Raw genomic sequence first — 10911 nt, forward strand, 5'->3', positions numbered from 1 at the left:
AACCGCTCAACTACATGGAAACTGAACAACCTGCTCCTGAATGACTACTGGGTACATAACGAAATGAAGGCAGAAATAAAGATGTTCTTTCAAACCAACGAGAACAAGGACACAACATACCAGAATCTCTGGGATGCATTCAAAGCAGTGTGTAGAGGGAAATTTATAGCACTAAATGCCCATAAGAGAAAGCAGGAAAGATCCAAAATTGACACCCTAACATCACAATTAAAAGAACTAGAAAAGCAAGAGCAAACACATTCAAAGGCTAGCAGAAGGCAAGAAATAACTAAGATCAGAGCAGAACTGAAGGAAATAGAGACACAAAAAACCCTTCAAAAAATTAATGAATCCAGGAGCTGGTTTTTTGAAAGGATCAACAAAATTGATAGACCACTAGCAAGATTAATAAAGAAAAAAAGAGAGAAGAATCAAATAGATGCAATAAAAAATGATAAAGGGGATATCACCACTGATCCCACAGAAATACAAACTACCATCAGAGAATACTACAAAGACCTCCACACAATAAATTCCTCGACACATACACCCTCCCAAGACTAAACCAGGAAGAAGTTGAATCTCTGAATAGACCAATAACAGGAGCTGAAATTGCGGCAATAATCAATAGCTTACCAACCAAAAAAAGTCCAGGACCAGATGGGTTCACAGCCGAATTCTACCAGAGGTACAAGGAGGAACTGGTACCATTCCTTCTGAAACTATTCCAATCAATAGAAAAAGAGGGAATCCTCCCTAACTCATTTTATGAGGCCAGCATCATCCTGATACCAAAGCCGGGCAGAGACAAAACCAAAAAAGAGAATTTTAGACCAATATCCTTGATGAATATTGATGCAAAAATCCTCAATAAAATACTGGCAAACAGAATCCAGCAGCACATCAAAAAGCTTATCCACGATGATCAAGTGGGCTTCATCCCTGGGATGCAAGGCTGGTTCAACATACGCAAATCAATAAATGTAATCCAGCATATAAACAGAGCCAAAGACAAAAACCACATGATTATCTCAATAGATGCAGAAAAGGCCTTTGACAAAATTCAACAACCCTTCATGCTAAAAACTCTCAATAAATTAGGTATGGATGGGACATATCTCAAAATAATAAGAGCTATCTATGACAAACCCACAGCCAATATCATACTGAATGGGAAAAAACTGGAAGCATTCCCTTTGAAAACTGGCAGAAGACAGGGATGCCCTCTCTCACCACTCCTATTCAACATAGTGTTGGAAGTTCTGGCCTGGGCAATTAGGCAGGAGAAGGAAATAAAGGGTATTCAATTAGGAAAAGAGGAACTCAAACTGTCCCTGTTTGCAGACGACATGATTGTATATCTAGAAAACCCCATCGTCTCAGCCCAAAATCTCCTTAAGCTGATAAGCAACTTCAGCAAAGTCTCAGGATACAAAATCAATGTACAAAAATCACAAGCATTCTTATACACCAATAACAGACAAACAGAGAGCCAAATCATGAGTGAACTCCCATTCACAATTGCTTCAAAGAGAATAAAATACCTAGGAATCCAACTTACAAGGGATGTGAAGGAGCTCTTCAAGGAGAACTGCAAACCACTGCTCAACAAAATAAAAGAGGATACAAACAAATGGAAGAACATTCCATGCTCATGGGTAGGAAGAATCAATATCGTGAAAATGGCCATACTGCCCAAGGTAATTTACAGATTCAATGCCATCTCCATCAAGCTACCAATGACTTTCTTCACAGAATTGGAAAAAACTACTTCAAAGTTCATATGGAACCAAAAAAGAGCCCACATCGCCAAGTCAATTCTAAGCCAAAAGAACAAAGCTGGAGGCATCGCGCTACCTGACTTCAAACTATACTACAAGGCTACAGTAACCAAAGCAGCATGGTACTGGTACCAAAACAGAGATATAAATCAATGGAACAGAACAGAGCCCTCAGAAATAACGCCACATATCTACAACTATCTGATCTTTGACAAACCTGAGAAAAACAAGAAATGGGGAAAGGATTCCCTATTTAATAAATGGTGCTGGGAAAACTGGCTAGCCATATGTAGAAAGCTGAAACTGGATCCCTTCCTTACACCTTATACAAAAATCAATTCAAGATGGATTAAAGACTTAAACGTTAGACCTAAAACCATAAAAACCCTAGAAGAAAACCTAGGCATTACCATTCAGGACATAGGCATGGGCAAGGACTTCATGTCTAAAACACCAAAAGCAATGGCAACAAAAGCCAAAATTGACAAATGGGATCTAATTAAACTCAAGAGCTTCTGCACAGCAAAAGAAACTACCATCAGAGTGAACAGGCAACCTACAAAATAGGAGAAAATTTTTGCAACCTACTAATCTGACAAAGGGCTAATATCCAGAATCTACAATGAACTCCAACAAATTTACAAGAAAACAACAAACAACCCCATCAAAAAGTGGGCGAAGGACATGAACAGACACTTCTCAAAAGAAGACATTTATGCAGCCAAAAAACACATGAAAAAATGCTCACCATCACTGGCCATCAGAGAAATGCAAATCAAAACCACAATGAGATACCATCTCACACCAGTTAGAATGGGATTCATTAAAAAGTCAGGAAACAACAGGTGCTGGAGAGGATGTGGAGAAATAGGAACACTTTTACACTGTTGGTGGGACTGTAAACTAGTTCAACCCTTGTGGAAGTCAGTGTGGCGATTCCTCAGGGATCTAGAACTAGAAATTCCATTTGACCCAGCCATCCCATTACTGGGTATATACCCAAAGGACTATAAATCATGCTGCTATAAAGACACATGCACACGTATGTTTATTGTGGCATTATTCACAATAGCAAAGACTTGGAACCAACCCAAATGTCCAACAATGATAGACTGGATTAAGAAAATGTGGCACATATACACCATGGAATACTATGCAACCATAAAAAATGATGAGTTCATGTCCTTTGTAGGGACATGGATGAAATTGGAAATCATCATTCGCAGTAAACTATTGCAAGAACAAAAAACCAAACACCTCATATTCTCACTCATAGGTGGGAATTGAACAATGAGAACACATGGACACAGGAAGGGGAACATCACACTTCGGGGACTGTTGTGGGGTGGGGGGAGGGGGGGAGAGATAGCACTGGGAGATATACCTAATGCTAGATGACGAGTTAGTGGGTGCAGCGCACCAGCATGGCACATGTATACATGTGTAACTAACCTGCACATTGCACACATGTACCATAAAACCTAAAGTATAATAATAATAATTAAAAAAAGAAAAGTAGATTGTTTTAATAAATTATGAACATATTCACAACATTATCAGATCATTACAAAATAAACCTAAACAGACATTCAAACCAATATTTATTTATTGGATATGTTTTTTAAAAGCCAGAAACTTTTAATTGTTAATTTTTGCATACATAATAGGTACATATATTTATGGGGTACATGAGATACTAAACATAGTCCTTTGTTTAAGCATGCAATGCATAATAATTTCATCATGGTAAATGGGTTATCCATCCTCTCAAGCATTTATCCTGTTACAAACAATCCAAATATGCTCTTTTAGTTATATTAAAATGTAGTTATTGACTATAGTTGCCCTGTTTTTTATCAAATACTAGGTCTTATTCATTCTATTTTTTTGTACCCATTAACCATCCCCACTTTTTCCCCCACCAGCTACCACATTACCCTTCCCAGCCTCTGGTAACCATCCTGCTACTCTCTATCTCTATGAATTCAATTGTTTTAATTTTTAGCCCCCAAAAATAAGTGAGATCATGCAACGTTTGTTTTTCTATGCCTGGCTTATTTCACTTAACATAATGACCTCCAGTTCCACCCATGTTGCTGCAAATGACAGGATCTCATTCTTTTTTATAGTTGAACAGTACTCCATTGTGTATATGTGCCACATTTTCTTTCTGCATTCATCTGTCGATGGACACTTAGGTTGCTTTCAAATCTTGGCATTTGTGAACAGTGCTGCAACAAATATGGAAATGTAGATATCTCTTTAATATACTGATTTGTTTTTTTGTGGTATATACTCAGCAGTGAGATTGCTGGATCATATGGTAGCTCAATGTTTAATTTTTTGAGGAACCTCCAAACTGCTTTCCAAGTGGTTGTACTAATTTAAATTGCCACCAACAGTATATGAGGGTTCCCTTTTCTCCACATCCTCTCCAGCATTTATTATTGCCTGTCTTTTGGATAAAAGCCATTTTAACTGTGGTGAGATAGCATCTCATTGTAGTTTTGATTTACATTTTTTCTGATGATCTGTTTGCCATTTGTACATCTTCTTTTGAGAAATATCTATTCAGATGTTTTGCCCATTTTTAAATTGGATTATTAGATTTGTTCTTGTAGAGTTGTTTGACCTCCTTATATATTCTGATTATTAATCTCTTGTCAAATAGGTAGTTTGCAAATATTTTCTCCCATCCTATGGGTTGTCTATTCACTTTGTTGATTGTGTCTATTGTTGTGCAGAAGCTTTTTAACTTGATGTAATCCTATTTGTCCATTTTTGCTTTGGCTGCCTGTGCTGTGGAGTATTCCTTAAGAAATCTTTGCCCACAACAGTGTCTTGGAGAGTTTCCCCAATGTTTTTTGTTTTTCTGTTTTTTTATAGTAGTTTCACAGTTTGAGGTCTTAGATTTAACTATTTAATCCATTTTGATTTGATTTTTATATATGGTGAGAGATAATGGTTGAGAGATAATGGTCTATTTTCATTCTTCTGCATGTGGACATCCAGTGTTCCCAGCACCATTTATTGAAAAGACTGTTCTTTTCCCAATGTATATTCTTGGCACCTTCATTGAAAATGAGGTCACTGTAGGTGTATGGATTTGTTTCTGGGTTCTGTATTCTGTTCCATCGGTTTATGTGTCTGTTTTTTATTGCCAGTATTATGTTGTTTTCATTACTATAGCTCTGTAGTACAATTTGAAGTCGCATAATGTGATTCCTTCAGTTTCGTACTTTTTTTTTTTTTTTTTTGAGACGGAGTCTCGCTCTGTCACCCAGGCTGGAGTGCAGTGGCACAATCTCAGCTCACTGCAAGCTCTGCTTCCCAGGCTCACACCATTCTCCTGCCTCAGCCTCCCAAGTAGGTGGGACTACAAGCGCCCACCAATTTTTTGTACTTTTAGTAGAGACGGCGTTTCACTGTGTTAGCCAGGATGGTCTCGATCTCCTGACCTCGTGATCTGACCACCTCAGCCTCCCAAAGTGCTGGGATTACAGGCGTGAGCCACCATGCCCAGCCAGTTTTGTACATTTTGTTGAAGATAGGTGTGGCTATTCTGGGTCTTTTATGGTTTCACATAAATCCTAGGATTGTTTTTTCTTATTTCTCTGAAAATGTCATTGGTATTTCGATAGGGGTTGCACTGAATCTGTAGATTGTTTTGGGAAGTATGGACATTTTAACAATTGATTCTTCCAATCCATGAACATGGAATATCTTTCCATTTTTTGGTGTCCTCTTCAATTTCCTTTATTGGTGTTTTATAGTTGTCATTGTAGAGATCTTTCACTTCTTTGCTTAATTTCTAGGTATTTAATTCGATTTGTGGTGGTTGTAAATGGGATTACTTTCTTGATTTCTTTTCCACATTGTTTACTAGTGGCAAATAGAAATGCTACTCACTGATTTTTGCATGTTGATTTTGTGTCCTGCAACCTTACAAATTTGTTTATCAGGTCTAATAGTTTTTTGGTACTATTTTTAGGTTTTTCCAAATATAAGATTATATCATTTGCAAACAAGGATGATTTGACTTCTTCCTTTCCAGTTTGCCCTTTAGTTCTTTCTGTTGTCTGATTGCTCTAGGTAGGACTTCCAGTACTATGTTGAATAACAGTGATGAAAGTGGGCATCCTTGTCTTGTTCCAGATCTTAGAGGAAAGGCTTTCAGTTTTTCTCCATTCAGTATAAGACTAACTGTGGGTTTGTCATATATGGCTTTTATTATGTCAGGATATTAATATGTTTCTTCCATACCCAGGTTCTTAAAGGTTTTTTTTTAAATCATGAAATGATGTTGAATTTCATCAAATATTTTTTCAACATTAATTGAAATGATCATGGCTTTTGACCTTCATTCTGTTGATATGATGTGTTATCATTGATTGATTTGTGTATGTTGAACCATGCTTGCATCCCTGGAATAAATCCCACTTGATTATGATGAATGATCCTTTTAATGTATTGTTGCATTCAGTTTGCTAGTATTTTGTTGAGGATTTTTGCATCAGTATTCATCAGGGATATTGGCTGTAGTTTTCTTCTTCCTTTTATTGATATGTCTTTCTCTGGTTTTGGTATCAGGGTAATACTGGCCTTGTTGAATACTGGCAAATATGTCTTTGTCTGGTTTTGGTATCAGGGTAATACTGGCCTTGTTGAATGAGTATGGAAGTATTCCCTCCTCTATTTTTTGAAATAGTTTGAGTAGGGTTAGTGTTAGTTTTTTAAATGTTTGGTAGAATTCAGCAATGAAGCCATCAGGTCCTGGGCTTTTCTTTATTGGGAGCTTTTTATTACAGCTTTGATCTGTTACTTAGTGTGTTCACGTTTTGGATTTCTTCATTGTTTAATCTTGGGAGGTTATATGTGTCTAGGAATTTATCCATTTCCTCTAGATTTTCTAATGTGTTAGCGTATAATTGCTCATCATAGCCACTAATAATCCTTTGAATTTCTGTAGTATCAGTTGTAATGTCTCTTTTTTCACCTTCAATTTTATTTATTTGGGTCTTCTCTCTCATTTTCTTTAGTCTGGCTAAAGGTTTGTCAGTTTTGTTTGTCTTTTCAAAGAACTGACTTTTCCCTTTGATCATTTGTATTAACTTCTTCAATTTCATTTATTTCTGCTCTGATCTTTATTATTTTTTACTACTAATTTTGGGTTAGGTTTGCTCTTGCTTTTCTAGTTCTTTAAAATGCAGCATTAGATTATTTACCTGAAGTTTTTTTTTCTTTTCTTTTTTGATGTAGGCATTTACAGATATAAATTTCCCACTTAGTACTGATTTTGCTGTATCTCACAGGTTTTGGTATGTTGTGTTTCCATTTTCATTTGTTTCAAGAAACATTTTAATTTCCTTCTAAATTTTTTAATTGACCCATTCATCATTCAGGAGCATATTGTTTAATTTTCATGTGTTTGTATAGTTTCTAAATTTTCTTTTGTTATTGATTTCTATTTTATTTCATTGTGGTCAGATATTATTTGATATTATTTTAATTTTTTAAATGTTTTAAGACTTGCTTTGTAACCTAATATATGGTCTATCCTTGAGAATTATTCACATGCTGAGGAGAAGAATGTGTATTCTGCAGCCTTTAGAATGTGTATTCTATTAGCCTTTAGCCTAATATCTATTAGGTCCACTTGTTCCATAGTCCAGATTAAGTCCAATGTTGCTTTGTTGATTTTCTCTCTGGAAGACCTGTCCAATGTTGAAAGGAGTGTTGAAGTTTCAAGCTATTATTGTATTGAAGTCTATCTCTCTCTTTAGCTCTTATAATATTAGCTTTATATATCTGGGTGCTCCAGTATTGGGTGCATATATATTTACAATTGTTATGTCCTCTTGCTGAATTGACCCCTTTATTATTATATAATGACCTTCTTTGTGCTCTCTTACAGTTTTTGCCTTAAAATCTGTTATCTAAGTATAGCTACTCCTGCTCTTTTTTTAAAAATTCCCATTGGCATGGGGTATCTTTTTCCATCCCAATATTTTCACTCTGTGTATATCTTTATAGGTGAAGTGTGTTGCTTGTAAGCAACAGATCATTGGGTCTTCTTTTTTTTTTTCAAATCCATTGAGCCACTCTTTGTCTTTTGATTGGAGAGTTTAGTCCACTTACATTCAATGTTATTATTGATAAGGACTTACTCCTGCCATTTTGTTGTTTTCTGATTGTTTTGTGGTTTTCTTTTCTTTTCCTTTTTTCCTTCCTGTATTTCCTTTTAGTGAAGGTGATTTTCTCTGGTGGTATGTTTCTTGCTTTTTATTTTTTTGTGTATTCATCATGTTTTTAGATTTGAGGTTGCCATGAGGCTTGAAAAGAATATCTTATAACCCATTATTTTAAACTGATGACAACTAAACACTGATTGCATAAACAGACAACAAAGAGAACACTAACAAAAACTCTACACTTTGTCCCCCAATGTTTTACTTTCTTATTGTTTCTCTTCATATGTTATTGTATTGACTGTGTCTTGAAAAGTTGTTGTAGTTATTATTCTTTATTGGTTCATCATTTAGTCTTTTTACTTGAGTAGTTTACACACCACAATTACAGTGTTATAATATTCTGTGTTTTTCTGTGTACTTACCATTATCAGTGAGTTTTGTACCTTCAGATGATTTCTTATTGGTCATTAATGCCTGTTTCTTTCAGATTGAAGAACTCTCATTTGCATTTCTTGTAGGACAGGTCTGGTGTTTAGCGTTTCTTATAGGATAGGTCTCAGCTTTTGTTTCTCTGGGAAAGTACTTATTGCTTCTTCATGCTTGAGAGATATTTTTACTGGGTATACTATTCTAGGGTAAAAGTCTTTTTCCTTCAGCACTTTAGATATGTCATGTCCCTCTTTCCTGGCCTGTAATGTTTGCACTGAAAAGTCTGCTGCCAGATATATTGTAGTTTGATTGTATGTTACTTATTTCTTTTCTCTTGCTGCCTTAGGATCCTTTCTTTATCCTTGACTTTTGGGAGTTTATTAAGTGACTTAAGGCAACCTTTTTGAGTTAAATATGCTTGGTGTTCTATAACCTTCTTGTACTTTAATATTGATATCATTCTCTAGGTTTGGGACATTCTCTAATATTATCCCTTTGAATAAACTTTCTACCTCTATCTCTGTCTCTGCCTCCTCTTAAAGGCCAATAACTCCTAGATTTGCTTTTTTGAGGCTATCTTGCAGGCATGCTTCATTGTTTTCTTTTTTTTCTTTTGTCTCCTCTGACTGTATTTTCAAATGGCCTGTCTTTAAGCTCATTAATTCTTTCCTTTTCATGATCACTACTCCTATTAAGAGACTCTGGTGCATTCTTCAGTCATTCTTCAGTATGTCAGTTGCATTTTTAAACTAAATTTCTGCTTGATTCTTTTTAATTATTTCAATCTCTTAAATTTATTGAGTAGAATTCTGAAATATTCTCTGTGTCATCTTGAATTTCATTGAGTTTCCTCAAAACAGCTATTTTGAATTATCTGTCTGAAAGGTCACATATCTCTGTTTCTCCAGGATTGGTCCCTGGTGCCTTAGTTTTTTGTTGTTGTTTTGTTTTTTGTTTTTTTGTGTGAGGTCATGTTATAGTCTTGATGCTTATGGATTTCATCATTGTCTACTCTTTGGGGATTGAAGAGTTAGGTATTTATTGCAGTATTTGTAATTTGGGCTTGTTGTGCCCATCCTTCTTGGGAAGGCTTTTCAGGTGTATTAGTCCATTCTCTCATTGCAATAAAGAACTACCTGAGACTGGAGGTGGAGCTTGCAGTGAGCTGAGATTGCACCACCGCACTCCAGCCTGGGTGACAGAGTGAGACTCCATCTCAAAAAAAAAAAAGAACTACCTGAGACTGTGTAATTTATAAAGAAAAGAGGTTTAATTGCAGGCTGCACAGGAAGCATGGCTGGGGAGGCCTCAGGAAACTTACAATCGTGGCAGAAGGCAAAAATGAAGCATCACATCCTACATGGCTGGGGCAGGATAAAGAGGGCAAAGGGGAAGGAGCTACACACTTTTAAATAACCAGATCTCATGAGAACTCACTCATTATCAGGAGAACAGCAAGGGGGAATCTGCCCCCATAATCCAATCACCTCCCACCAGGCCCCTCCTTCAACATTGGGGATTACAATTTGACATGAGACTTGGGCAGGAACACAGATCTAAACCATATCATTCCACCCCTGGCCCCTGTGAAATCTCATGTTCTTCTCACATTGCAAAATATAATCATCCCTTCTCAACAGTCCCCGAAGTCTTAACTCATTTCAGCATTAACTCAAAAGTCCAAAGCCCAAAGTCTCATCTGACGTAAGGCAAGTCCCTTTTGCCCATGAGCCTCTTAAGTAAAAAACAAGTTCGTTACTTATAAGATACAATGGGCGTACAGGCATTGGTTAAATACACCCATTCTGAAAGGGAAAAAAAATCAGCCAAAAGAAAGGAGCTATAAACTTCATGCAAGTCTGAAACCCAGCAGGGCAGTTATTAAATCTTAAAGCTCCAAAACAATCTCCTTTGACTCCATGTCTCATATCCAGGCCACAGTGATACAAGGGGTGGGTTCCCAAGGGCTTGGACACCATGTATTTGAAGGGACTTGTGTCCCAAGCCCAGTAACAGTGTGATTTTAACAGAGTCATAGAGGTACCACCTCTGTGTTCTTGGTAAGATCCCAAAAAATTCTCTGGATTACCAGGCAGGGACTCTTGTTCTCTCCCCTTACATTTTCCCAAACTGACAAAGTCAGTCTCTGTCTGTCTCTCCTGAACCACCTGGAGCTGGGGATGGGGTGACGCAAGTTCTTCTATGGCCACCATCACTGGGACTGCCCAGGGTCAGACCTGAAGCCAGCACAGTACTGGGTCTCCTGCAAGTCTCGCTGTAACCACTACCTGGCTATCGCCTATGTTCACTCAAGATCCTAGGCGGTCTACAATAAGCAGGTGGTGAAGGTAGCCAGGTTTGTGTTCTTCTCTTCAGAGCAGCTAGTTCCCCCAGGCCCCAGGTGGGTCCAGCAATGCTATCTGGAAGCCAGGGACTGGATTCAAAAATCTTAGAAATCTACCAGGTATTAAAACCATAAAAACCCTAGAAGAAAACCTAGGCATTACCAT

Source organism: Pongo pygmaeus, chromosome 2, assembly GCF_028885625.2.
Source record: "Pongo pygmaeus isolate AG05252 chromosome 2, NHGRI_mPonPyg2-v2.0_pri, whole genome shotgun sequence".
Classification (NCBI taxonomy): Eukaryota; Metazoa; Chordata; class Mammalia; order Primates; family Hominidae; genus Pongo; species Pongo pygmaeus.